Genomic DNA, 14,484 nt, shown 5'->3' on the forward strand with positions numbered 1-14,484 from the left:
ACATAAACAGACATTTTTCTAAAGAACACTCTTGCTATTCTTAAGAGATATATAATTAAGGAATTTATTTTATGTTGGCAAGGTGTTTCATTGTCTCTATTTCTACTTGACTTACACTCTGCCTTCATTATAATATAAACAATGAATAATTATTATATTGAGATACTTTTATTGCAATATTTATTTTTATAAATGTAATGTTAAAATGTGATAGGGATAAATTATGATCAAGATGGTGTTCTCATTAAATTGTTTGAGGACCACAATCTTTTGCCTTGTTAAGGCAAAGATTTGCCTACCAAGAATTTAAAGACAGAATATTAACATTATAGAACCATGCTTAACACAGTAAATATTTCTAATGATCACAAATGAAAGACATAGAATAGTCAGCAAGTTGATGTGAACAGTTTGCCAATTTCCAAGTTAGGTGTCCAAGACAGCTTGGAAAGTTCACTCTATGCTTCTCACATAAGATAATGAACTAAAACCAAGCTTTCTGCTGAGGTGAAACTTCCCATTTATGAAAAAAAAATTTTAAATAAGTCACTGCAAGCTTTTTCTGGGAACTACAATTTATCTGAAACTGTGTGTCAAATGGAAAGAAGGTCACATACAGTGCCTTCTGATGAAGCCCTGAGTCAAGCTACCACTACACATTTGTTTGGTGGATATATCTGGAATGTTCCCAATGTCTGTGTGTTGGGAGCCCCTAGAAACCAACATATAACCAGATTCTGGGCTGAGGACTCCAGATAATGATCACAAAACCACTAAATAGGGAAGAAAGTGCACAAAGAGAAAGAGGAACAATTAAAGATCAAACCTTCATACTCAAAATGATCTCACAAAGCAAAATTCAGTTCCACACATGTGAGGAAAATTAACACATTATAACATTGTATGTTATAATGAAACAAAAGCATTATTTAAAAATTAATTTATTTAAATGAAATGAAAAAAATGGAGCAATCAATCTACAATACTTAAAAATTAACATATATAAGGCTCCAAAGATAAAAATGAAGTAATGATATTCATAAATAGAAGAAATTAGTAAACATAATCTGGCAGACATTAAACAAGAAGGGAAAATATGAAAAAAATAAATAAAAATCTTAGAAATTAAAAATATAGTTTTTGAACTTAAATTCCAGGCCAAGAAATTACTAAACATAAGTAGATATTTATTTTAAAAGAACAAATGAATGTAAAAAAGCTAAAAATCTTGGAAATGAAAAATAGTGAAATTTAAACTTTAAACTTGAGGGGCACCAGGGTGACTCAGTTGGTTGAGTATTAGATTCTTGGTTTTGGCTCAGGTTATGATCTTGCAGTTTGTGGGTTCAAGTCCCTCATCAAGCTTCATGCTGGCAGTGTGGAGCCTGCTTGGGATTCTCTGTCACCCTCTCTCTTTGCTCCTCCCCTGTTCAAGCTCTCTCTCTCTCTCTCTCTCTCTCTCTCTCTCAAAATAAATAAATAAACATGAAAAAAAACCTTTAAAAACTTTAGACTCAATGTAGTCAAATCATCGACAAATTAGAAGATTATACTGCTAAATTAACCTAGATTACAGCAGAGACAGAAAAAAAAAGATTAACAAAAATACGAAAATATTAACTAAGAGACTTGTAGAATTGTTGGAGGATCTAACATAGGTCAGTAGATATTTAAGGAGGGGGAAATAGGTACATTATCAAAGGAAAATATTATTAGAAGTTATGGCTGTTGCTTTTCCAGAGTTAAAGGTGGACATAAGTTATTAGATTAACAGTTAATTTCAAGGAGCAAGTGGGAAAAATAAAAAAAATTTATTCTAGAAACCAAATAACAACAAAAAAAGCCAAAACATAGCAATGACAATGGTATAAAACTTTAAAAACTGCCACAAAGACAGACAATCCAGCTTCTTAGGAGCATCAGTAGACGGTATGAAACAATGGAGAAATGCTTTCAAAGTTCTGGGGAAAATAAACAGCTGAACCAGAATTATATGCACAGGTAAAATGTAGGAACACTGAAGAATGACATGGAGACAAGGGCAATATGAGATATCTGTTTGTGACAGTTAGGGTGGTCAGAGACCTTCAACAGCAGAGCCAAAGAAGACTTCTCATTAAGTCAAGATGGCTTGACTGATGCTAGACTTCTTATTAGCAACAACATATACTAGAAGGCAATGGAGAATTATGATCAAGGTAGTGAGTAACCCAAAAAGTGGGGCTAAGACTGGGAATATTTGTTCCAGGATAATGAGCTCATCCAAAGCAATCCTAAGTACTGTTACAATGATCAACTTAAAAGAGGGAATGGCCTCATGAGAATGTTTGCTAGAGTGCAAATTTCTATGACAGGAACAATGTTAAGATATTTTAAGAAACTAAATTAATCAATTAAAAATCAGAACAAATGAGTCATGGTAGAGATGAAGAAAACCTAAGATCATTAGACAGAAAGAATGTGTTTGAATTAACACACATACTGTCCTCCTAGTGCTGAATCTCTAAAAGTCTGTTATAACGTTGGGAGTCTGGCAATAGGACAAGTTCCAGAAATTTCAGTATAAAACTTTAAAAACATATACAGAAAAGGAAAATAATTTTTAGAAGTAATTTACCCACTCGTTAGAGAGGGAAACAGTAAGAAATCACTAAATTTTTCTTCAGGATGACCTGGAAAGTAATTTTCTATACATAGATTTAATGTAGTAAAAACATACAGTTTCTCTACTAATTAATGTCTATAATAAACCATCTAAAACTTTTTTTTGCCAGGCATTTGGGATACAATAACATGCAAATTAACAGAAATATTCTCTCATGGATTCTATAATCTGAACAATAGTACAGAGGGAGGTACACAATAAACTAAATAGGTAAACTGTAGTGTAGGTTAGATTATGATAAATGCTACATACAAATACTGAAGCAGGCAAGGGGAATAGAGTGTATTAAGGATAGGAAAACAAGACTTAGATGGAATGGTCAGAAAACACATCATTCAGAAGTAACAGTAAATTATCACCTAACAAATGAAAGAATGCCATGAATCTGTCCTCCTTTATTTTTATCATTCTGGCTTTATGTTCTACAAAATTCCACAATTCATTTCACTCTTGTGTCACAGCCACATTTTCAGAGCATGCTAATTTCTTTTTCACTCTAGAAATTCTATCTAGAATGTTTTTCCTCAAAATTTGTTAAAAATTACATGACCAGCTATATGTAATTTCATATTTTGAGACATAATGTTGTTACAAGAATTTAAGAAATACAGCCAACTATTTCAAGTGCATTTAAATCCCACCTATGCTTTAAGACTCGGTTAAAAATTATTTCCATCCAAACTCTTTCATGTGTTCTTCTTAGAAGAAATTCTTTTGGCTTCTATTATTGCTAATTATTTACCTGCCTCTTTCCTACATTAGATTGGAAACTGTACCTGTTATTCATCCTCATATGCAACAAGTATAGTAGAGTTCTCTATTAATATTAAGAGCCAGGGGCACCTGGGTGGCTCATTTGGTTTAGTATCTGACTTCGGCTCAGGTCGTGATCTCATAGTTCATGGGTTCGAGCCCTGCGTCGGGCTCTGTGCTGACAACTCAGAGCCTGGAGCCTGCTTCAGATTCTGTGTCTCCCTCTCTCTGTCCCCTCCCCCACTCACACTTTGTCTCTCTCCCAAAAATAAATAAACATTAAAAAAAATTAAAAATATATATTGAGAGCCAAAACCATTGCTAGGACAGGCGAAGCCAGGGGAGGGAGAAGTTACCAAAATTCCAGGAAAGTGTGTATGGAGAAAACCTTTGGATGGTGTTGAGTAGTGCTGATAAATGTATACAGTGAATCTACAGAGACCTGGCAGAAAGGCCACAGGAAAATAAATGCATGACTTCACCCTCTTGTCCTATTTCTTGTGCCTTTATATTATTTTAGTTGAATCCAGAGAAGGAGAACAAGTGTCTTATTGATGTAGTTCATTGAATCAGCTCTCTTGGGCACAGAGCAGGTTGACAATCAGGGAGAACAGATCCGGGGGGGAAACAAGATATGCAGAACATGTCCATATTAAACCATGAGAATACCTAATATTCTTGAAGTATTATTTGGATATATAGAGATAAGTATGTAACACCACAAAATTTGATTATGAATCCCCTGTCAACATTATAAATCATAGTGGGAGGTAAGATTTATCATTATCACATGTATTTCACATATTTCATGTCTATAATTGAAAACATTTTTTCAACAGTTATAGACTTAAATCTAGTGATATTCTATTGCTCCAACTTTACTTTTAATTTTCTTTAATATATATTTATTTTTTGGAGGGAGAAGAACATAGAGAGGGAGATAAGAAGTCTGAACCAGGCTCCAGGCTCTGAACTGTCAGCACAGAGCCTGACCCAGGACTCAAACCCACAGATTGCAAGATGATGACCTGAGCCTAAGTTGGATGCTTAACCAACTGAGCCACCCAGGTACCACCCAACTTTACTTTCAAAATCTAACAATTGAAAATTAAATCTGATTGTACACATTCAGATTCATCCATAAAATTGTCATTACAGTGTCTTTAACAATCTTCTTAGACAAGAGACTTATAAGTATGGCTTTTGTCCAGTGATGTGAACTACAATAGAATTCATAGGGAACTTACACATTTTAAGAAAATTATATTGGTAGAAACACAACTAATTTGGATAAAAGGGGGTAGAAAAAGCACCAAATTTAAAAAACGGTTGGGGATCTTTTGGTTATCTGAATTACTGAGTGAAAAAAAAATGACTGAGCGTCAAATTCAGGCATTTTTCTGAAGAGGGGCAATGCGGAGAGTGGAACAAGGGTCCTGGTAATTCATTTTCAAACAGCAGGATTGAGTCCTAATGAAGGAAATAAAAACTAGTGCCAAACTTGATGCCAGATTTGCAGTAGGCCTCCTCTTTCTCTGGTTTTTAAAAGCCTGCCCCACCATTGTATTTAGGGTAGAGAGCGGGAGGCAGAGAACTTGTCTCCTTAGTTCCTACCTCTTCAAATTATTTCTAAACATGAGGAATTGCATCAAAGGAGTTTCTTCCACAACCTGACTTTACTTAATTAAAGAGATCCTGGATCTGGAGTTGGTGCCTAATGCCAAAACGTGATGAGATTTTGGTAGGGGGCTGGGGGAGTGTGGATTTGGGTAGGTAGGGAAGTGTATTTTTCATATACAGGAAAGTGACATAGGATTGTGGCAGATTACAGTTTTTGAAAGAAGGCACTAGAACATTTCTGGTTCATGTATTCTTCCAGAAACTGTCACTCCTCCATCAACATGAGAATTCTATTTCCCTTTCACTCGAAATTAAGCAGGCTTTTTCTTTTTCTTTTTCTTTAATTTTTTTTTCAACGTTTATTCATTTTTGGGACAGAGAGAGACAGAGCATGAACGGGGGGAGGGGCAGAGAGAGAGGGAGACACAGAATTGGAAGCAGGCTCCAGGCTCTGAGCCATCAGCCCAGAGCCTGACGCGGGGCTCGAACTCATGGACCGCGACATCGTGACCTGGCTGAAGTCGGACGCTTAACCGACTGCGCCACCCAGGCGCCCCATGCAGGCTTTTTCAATGCATTGGCCCATAGATTGTATCAATAGTGACACCACCTAACTTCTAACTCCGGAACATAAAGCTGATATGGCTTCTGCCTGAATCTCTCATTTAGGATGGTTGAAATCAAACTTCTATGTGATGCAGAGGCCCATGCCATGCCACATGGCAGCCAACATCAACCTCCACATATATAAGTGAACAAACCTTCATATGATTCTAGACTCCAGACTCTGAATGGCACCATATGACAATGAGTGGAACAGAAGACAAGCTCTCTCTGCTGAGCACTGCCCAAATTGCAGATTGATGAACAAAATAAATGTTGTTGCTTTAAGCCATTAAGTTTTGAGATTGTTTATTAGATAGTAAGAGATAACCAGGATAATTTGCGTATTGTAAGCACTCAATAAATATTAATAGTTATTTTTTAAAAGTAGAATAAGTATTCTCTTTCAGTACTCTCTGACTCCAAAACATATGTTTTTAATCCCTATGCTATAACAATATCACTTCTCTTACTCAGTATCATCAACAAACCTCATTTATTAAGTTCCAATGAGTTCAGGTACTATACAAAGAGAACCAACTTTTTGTCTAGATGCTACTATTTCCTGGGGTAAGAGGCAGAAGTCAATCTATAAATAGTAGCAGCTTGAACATAACAAAACGTTATACAAAATACCATATTCTCCAGTGATCAATTTCAACAATAAGAAGAAATGGAAAGAGAGAGAAGGTAGACAACTGTTGGTATCTCCATAGCAAATAGATTTTGAGCTTCATAAGGGCAAGGACTCTTCATTATTCAATTCAGTGTCCCCTAAATCAAGCACAGTGCCTCACACATAGTATGAAGTCAGTAAATAGGCAATGAATCCATGGATTATAGGGTAAAACAAGTGAGCACCAGGCACAACCCTTGAATGCAGAAAGTTTTTGCTGAAGAGAAATTTGGAATTCATCTCATGAGAACCTCTTGTTTTCTAAAGAACACTGAAGTGCACAGAATAAGAGAACTACCTATGTTTGGGTCCATGTTCAGTTTGGTTAGTTTAGGCCCATGCTTAGAGAAAAAGTCTCAACTGTCAGCCCAGTTGTTAATAATTATCTTTAAGGTTCTTTCCTGCTTCAACAGCGTGATTCTTGGTCCTAATACTGTACTACATTTTCTTCCTGGCTTCTTTCAATTAGTTTAAGAGAAACTAGTTGTTATTCGCTTCCTCAACAAAATCATTGATGAGTTTTGAAGTTTTGACTGTATTGCGCTAGTGCTGCAATTACTTGGGGTAAATTTTAGCAATCACTTTAAGACCCCTTCTGTGATATGCCACTGGCCATTTCCCCCTGCTTTTATAATTCTCTCAATTCTAGTCTCCCTTCCCATTTTACAATTGTTTGCACATTCTATAGACCTGTGATGCCAAAATGCTCCTGGGAACCCACATTTCTGATTACTTTTCTACTGCATGAAAAAGCTCCTGTGCTTTCTGGTGAAACGTTGAATCGATTTTTTATTCTGCTTGGTATGAATAAAGCACAGTCAATCCCTTCTGGTCATTAGTGATATTTGTCCACTCTCTGCTAGACTCTCTCTCTGTGGTTTCTCTTGTCCTCAGATACAAATTCCTTTCTATCTAATTCAGAGAATTGCCAGGGATTAGTTGAGGATTACACTGTTTAAAATGTTTTCTTTCTATGTCTGTAGTTGAGTTACATTTAAACGATTTACAAAATTTAAATAGCTTTTTTTAAGCAAGGCACTGTTTCAGTTTTTAAAGATTTTTTTTCATCAATTGATGCTTCCTATGACCATTCTATTCCTTACAGCCTGTAGTAATGAAGTAAAATACAGTTGTTCTCAAACATTTGCTCAGGAATCTAAATATCTTTTTGTTTCTGCTCTTCACTTTTTCCTGTGCTCGATCAATGTCTTGTTTTTCTTTCTCATTCTGAGTAGTGGTAGAACATCACATGTTCCCTGGTGAATGCCTGACAGGTAGATGAATTTACTCACTTGCTTTCAGGCAAAACCATATCAGTGTCTGATTACTCTCCCCATTGCCTTATATTTTGAGCCTTCATCCTTTCATTTGTTCATTCTCTCCTTGTTTTGTTTGTTTGTTTTTTTAATGCCTTCCCTTCTCTGACTCAGGATGAAGTTCAAAACATTGACAGAGCTGGAAGTTGGGGAGTTAAAACAACCTAGATAAAATCTCTCTTACCTTTTGAAAAGTAACAACTATGTGAGAGACTGTTGGAGGCATATTATTTTCTAAGGAAAAGTGTTTATTGCAGGTGATTTGTTTGCTTTGTTTTCTATGGGTAAGTGGTTATTTTTTTGTCCATTTTTAATTGTGGATATGTTTTCCATATACATGGAGGGACTGAAACGTACAATGTTTAGCTTCATATATATTAGATTGGAGTGCCTGAATTCAATTTACTGGTGTTCCACAAAATATGTTCAGAGGAACAGTAGTTCCATGGAATATTAATAAATGTTCATTATTTTAAAAATAAGATTTCTTATTTACATATGTTTTAGAAATGCTAGATTAAAATAAACAGTGCTTTGGATTTTTTTTTACTGTAAATTTCTGAGAATCCTTAAGATGTCAATGTTTATAGTAGTTCTCTAAACCTTACTTGAGGTTAGTGTTTACAAAAGTTATTTGGCCTCATAAAACATTGTTGATAGACCATATCATAAGATTAGTGTTTCGTGGAATTCATATCGATAGAGAAATGTACCAACAGTTACTCACAAGTCAAATGAAATTTACATCAGTAATTCTAAAAAGCATTCATTTATTCTTGGTGAGAATGAAAAAAGCATAAAGTAAATCCTTGAGGTGAAACTTGGTATCAACGGATAACTCAGTATTTTTTTGCATGTCTTTTGCTCATGCATATAACAGTATCACTGCTCCATGTTCAAAATAATGTTACTTCAAGTTATATCCTTGATATTTTCAGTCACATTCACCAAACATTTATTGCTCCAATAAATTGTTTGTTTGTTTGTTTGTTTTTATCCCTTTGTCTCTGATAGATTAGCGGCTGGCCACCTACAATGTGCTTAGACACATATCAGTTGCCCTTCCTGCACTTTGACCTCTGATTGGTGGGATGTCTCAGATCCGCTCTCAACCTTCACAGTAATTCCAGCCCAGCATAGCAGGAAACTCTCAGGGACGACTGTAACCCAGATGCAGAAGTAGTTATTGAGGCAACAGTTCAGCTCCTTCTGTCTCCATAGATGATATCATTACTGACTGAAGATATGTAAGACCCCACTTCCACTCCTTTTCTTTCTATGTATCTATGTTTCAGCCACAACCCCTATTTTTGCCTTTTTTCACACACTTCCATCTCTACTTGTTGACAGTATCTTTTCATTCAAGTTTCCCTTCAAATAAGACTTCTAAGTGTTCCCCAATGTTCCAAACTCAAATCTACCAATTTCATCTTGTTTTTCCTATAGTCCTTTGACTCCTTTTCTATATCCTTAACTACATCATCTATTGCTAGGCAAGAAATATGCCATTAAAAAAAATACTTATTACCAAGCCTTCAGTTTATCTAACATGTATAGGAATTCAGGAAATGCTTTTTGATTAAGAAAATTCAAAAATATTATTATTCCTTATTTTCCATTGGAAGGTGCAGTTTTATTCTTAAGTATTGGCATCTTTGCTTTTTGCTTTTAAGGTCCTTTTTTTTTTTGGCTTTGTTTTGTTTCTTTCTTTCACAAGAGATTTCAAGCTTTTATTTCTCAACATGACAACTGAAGAAAAGGGAATAATTTTTATAAATAGTTTTCATTAGCAAATGATTGCAAAGAGCTTTTCAAGTATAAAGTGCTATAATACATGTTGTGAAATAATACTCAAAATAATTGAAGTGGGACACAATTACCTAGTGCAATGAAAAATAAATGGTATTAGGATTTAAGGCACTACCTTTCTCAATCTCCACAAACACATTTCCTCTAAATATCATATGCATATTTAATCATTCTTTTATAGATACTAAATAACTCATTCCTACTTTTATTCACTTTATATATATTTGGTTGCTCTTTCAGTTGGGCTGTCTCCAATCTGGGCCTTCATTTTAGAAATACACGCTTATAGGGGCGCCTGGGTGGCTCAGTCGATTAAGTGGCCGACATCGGCTCAGGTCACGATCTCACAGTCCGTGAGTTCGAGCCCCGCGATGGGCTCTGTGCTGACCGCTCAGAGCCTGGAGCCTGTTTCAGATTCTGTGTCTCCCTCTCTCTCCGACCCTCCCCCGTTCATGCTCTGTCTCTCTCTGTCTCAAAAATAAATAAACGTTAAAAAAATTTTTAAAAAAGAAATACACGCTTATATCACACTTATACATGTTATATCTTATAGCAAAACCCATTCTTGAATACTTAAAAGATTTTCATTTTTTCCCTAGAAAATAATATGATTATGTGATTAGATTTAAAATTCACATTATTTTAATTTTGCAACTATTTTTAATTTTACGTAAAATATATCGTTCCTATGTTTACCTACTAAATCTATGGCTATTTTAAACAAAGCAAATAATCCTCAAGGATGGAATTTATGAATATCTAAAAGAAAAAATCTAAGACTTTTTAAGGACCTTAAAGTAGAGGAGTTTTCAAGTGGGAAATCATGTGTAATCATTGTTTTAAGATGGTTAGGTGTTGTTGGGGGGGGGTGCAGTGTGGTGCCTGGGTGGCTCAGTCCATTAAGCGTCTGACTTAGGCTCACATCATGATCTCTTGGTCTTTGAGTTTGAACCCAGTGTTGGGCTCTGTGCTGACAGCTCAGAGCCTGATCCCTGCTTCAATTCTCTGTCTTCCTCCCTCTGCTTGCACTCCCCTGCCCGCACTCTTTTTCTCTCTCTCTCTCAAAAATAAACATTAATATAAAATAAAATAAAATAAAATAAAATAAAATAAAATAAAATAAAATAAAATAAAATGGCTAGGGACATTTTTTAGAATGAAAGTTTACTGAATGAGTGATACAACATTTTAATTCCCCAATGAACATTATTTCTATTTTCGCACATAACTATTTTATTTCAAAACTTGTGAGAGTCACAGGATATCATGTAATATTTACAGAAAACACTAAAAAAGTGACTAGCGCCTGAACAATATTAGTAAATAGTGTTGATTATCAAATCTGATACATGGCAAACTTGATTTATAGAATATTTTAAATACAAGAGACTCTAGGGGTCATCATCTGAGTCAATATTGAATCTGAAGGAGAATCTTCTCTATGATGTCTTGATAATCACTGTTTGAACATTTCCAATGTTGAAATCTGTTTTGTTGTGTTTCTTTTCCCATTTTGTGAACCTCATACATTTTATTTTACATTTAGCCTAATTATATCTTCATAGGATGTCTGCTGTTATTCAACTTACTGAAAGTATATATGTAAGTCAAACCTATTTCTTTACATAAAGGACTTGCAAAATATAGAGCTGCTACATTAGCGAATAAAAATAAAAGATACACATTTAAAAGTGAATTCCAGATAACAAGTAACTTTTTACCATAAATATGCCCCAGGCAATTTTCACGGGCAGTGTTGGGCAGCTTATAATAATTACAAAAGTATTCACCATTTTTCTAAAATTCAAATTGAACTTGGAATTCTGTATTTTATCTGGCAAACTTATTCAAAGACAGTCTCCTATTTTAATATCTTTCTAGTCTCTCTAGGTTTAGGCTAAATGTACAAATGTAAATTATTGGGAAATAGCAGCTCTATGTGCTTTCAAGACTCATAATCACTCTGGAAATGTTGCATTTATGACCACATGAAATTACCACAATCATGAAGCATAGTCTACACTGAAAAGACTATTGGGGTTGTGACTTTCTTTAATCTTTCATCAATGTAGTTTAAGATTCAACATGTCTTTTTATTTGTCTCCTTCCTTGAATTTTTGCAGCAGTGTCATATTGCTGGCATACATTATTCCTGTGTCAACTGGAACACTAAATACTACCTATACCCCCATGGTATCATTCCATCATGCTGTACATATGCCATGGATTTTGAACCTAAATTCTTCCCTTTCTACTTGGTCTTCATCTTCAACCTAAACCAAGTTATTTTAGTTGGGATAGTTTCCATTACTGAAAGTGTTCTCTGCTTTTTCATAATCACTGCCTTTATGCAATACCTTACTGCTTTAAAATACAGTTGATTTAGGGGCGCCTGGGTGGCGCAGTCGGTTAGGCGTCCGACTTCAGCCAGGTCACGATCTCGCGGTCCGGGAGTTCGAGCCCCGGGTCGGGCTCTGGGCTGATGGCTCAGAGCCTGGAGCCTGTTTCCGATTCTGTGTCTCCCTCTCTCTCTGCCCCTCCCCCATTCATGCTCTGTCTCTCTCTGTCCCAAAAATAAATAAACGTTGAAAAAAAAATTTAAAAAAAAATACAGTTGATTTAAAATAAATGTTCATCTTTTCAAATAATTCTCAGGAACACATTCATTCTGCAACATTCAAGTTGTATGTGTATGAATTAGTAAATCATGATAAAAATGTTCTTTTATTATTATCAATACATTCCCTTTATGTTGTTTCTTTATAGTTTCCATTTTAATGAAGACATTTGTAGAATCTAAGTTGATATTTCCTGAAAATTATCTTACATAAGAATAGTTCCACATTACAATGCACAATTATTGAGAACAATGCATTAATTGTGCTCACATTCCTCATGATACACAAATCAGCTACTTTTGGCAATTCATAGGAAAATGTTTACTCTAGGCTTAGGTTACCAACTATAGGTATATGAAGATATTTTAACAGATAAATGACCTACAATTAACATTTAGATAATTGTTTACTGAAAATATTGGCAGGAGGGTGAAGAAAGAGCCATTAGGTTTGTTTTCCTTTTTTTTTTTTTTTTTTTTTTTTTTGGACAACTTGCTTTCTAACATATAGATGGTCAGTTCACATTTTTGTGGCTTGGAAGTGATCAATGCTAGAATTATGTAGAAGGTACTGAGATGATCCATTACAGACTTCCCTACACTATTTTCATTTCTGATGGTAAGTTAAAATTATATTATGGTATTATTAAAACTGGATTCCTAAAATATATTTACCTGGCAGATGGAAATCTAATCAAAGTTTCAACTACATATAAGTTTTCTAGTAACGACCCTATAGGGCTGAAACACAGAAGTGAGTCATTTTGAATCCCTCTGTGAATAATTTGTTAGGCAGCAATTTCAAAGCTTTCACATTTCTAATATAAATTTAAAATGAATTTTGGTAAACATATTGAGGTTATGTGAAAGTTAATGCATTTTTAAACAGATAATCCTACCTTCCTGAATAGAACATCAATTGCTTGGAAGCAGGATAAGAAATCAGTTTTAAACTTTACTTCCTGATAGTTCAAATAATATCACAAATAACCATATTTTGGGAGATAGAAAAATAGACCAAAAGTTAGGATTTTCATTGAACTTATACATTATCTAAGAACCCAAAAAATTAATACTCACTTATTTGGATGTATACAGGGATCAATTTCAAAGACAATTTATTACTGTTTAATTTATAACCAAGTCCTTAATGTAGAAAATAACACTTTAAATAGCCTATCCTATCAGGTATATTCCAGTACTGACTTTTGTTGAATCATCTTCGAATATATCAAGAATTTACCATTCTCAGTTGTCAAAGGAAAATTGCAACAGATGGAGTGAAAAAGGCAAGAAAGACTTTACTCTAGACTATTGCAATAGGGGAGAGAGATAGAATCCAACTACCTTGAAACAAAAGGTGTTAGGGGCAGGAGAAAGGGAATTTTTAGCACTGGGGTGAACTGAAGTATTGGAGGACTGAGCTTGAGTGGTTCAGTTGGTTGAGCATCCGAATCTTGGTTTCAGCTCAGGTCATGATCTCATGGTTCTTGAGATCAAGCCCCACGTCAGGCTCTATGCTGACAGTGCAGAGCCTGCTTAGGATTCTCTCTCTCTCCCTCTCTCTGCCCCTCCCATGCTCTCTCTCTCTCTCACTCTCTCTCAAAATAAATAAAATAAACTTAAAAAAAAATTATTAGACACGAATGGAGAAGATTGATAAATATGATTAAACCATCTGTGTTTGCTAATTGTAGTTTACTCAGTTAGATGTCTATCCATTCACAGAGCCTGACAGAGAGGGGCACTATCTCCTTCAATGTTTACTTTTTAAAGGGATGGTTCTCAGATCCTTGAGAACCTGGGTTGTAAAACTAGCCAAAGGCTAGGAGATTTACATCTAAAAGGAGCAGAGAAAGAATCTGTAATTAAATTTTCTAAAGTAAATGCTCTGAGAAAAGGAGGTCAGAAGCCTAAGAAAGAAGACTGTGTAAAGTTTAATCAAGATGAAGGAAAGGTTAAGACCATCTTTATCCCATTTAAAAAAAAAATGGAATTTATAACAATCCAATTGTAAAAAAAAACCCCACAGCTGGGTTACTATATCACAGATATAAGTCTTTTTCTTTTTATAATACATGAAAAATGTATTGAATATTGGATGAACCAAAGGAAACCATTTAACAAAAGACCTTCAATTTTTGCTAATCAAGCACTAACATTTTGGTTATTCTTTCATACCTAATAGGAGATTTATTTTATCAACAGCTTCAAAAGAGAATATATAATTTTATTATAGCTTGTGACATATTTAGTAGTGTTCCTCAGAAGACCACTATGAGATTCTTGAAATATATTGGCTTTTCTTACTGTCCTATGCTCTGAGATTACTATGACTTACTTTAGCTACCCCGATACTAGATTTCCAATTTCTAGTAATTTTTATTTTAGCTATACCTAAAAATTAATATAAACTACTGGAAAA

The sequence above is a fragment of the Prionailurus viverrinus genome, chromosome A1, assembly GCF_022837055.1.
Source record: "Prionailurus viverrinus isolate Anna chromosome A1, UM_Priviv_1.0, whole genome shotgun sequence".
NCBI classification, from domain to species: Eukaryota; Metazoa; Chordata; class Mammalia; order Carnivora; family Felidae; genus Prionailurus; species Prionailurus viverrinus.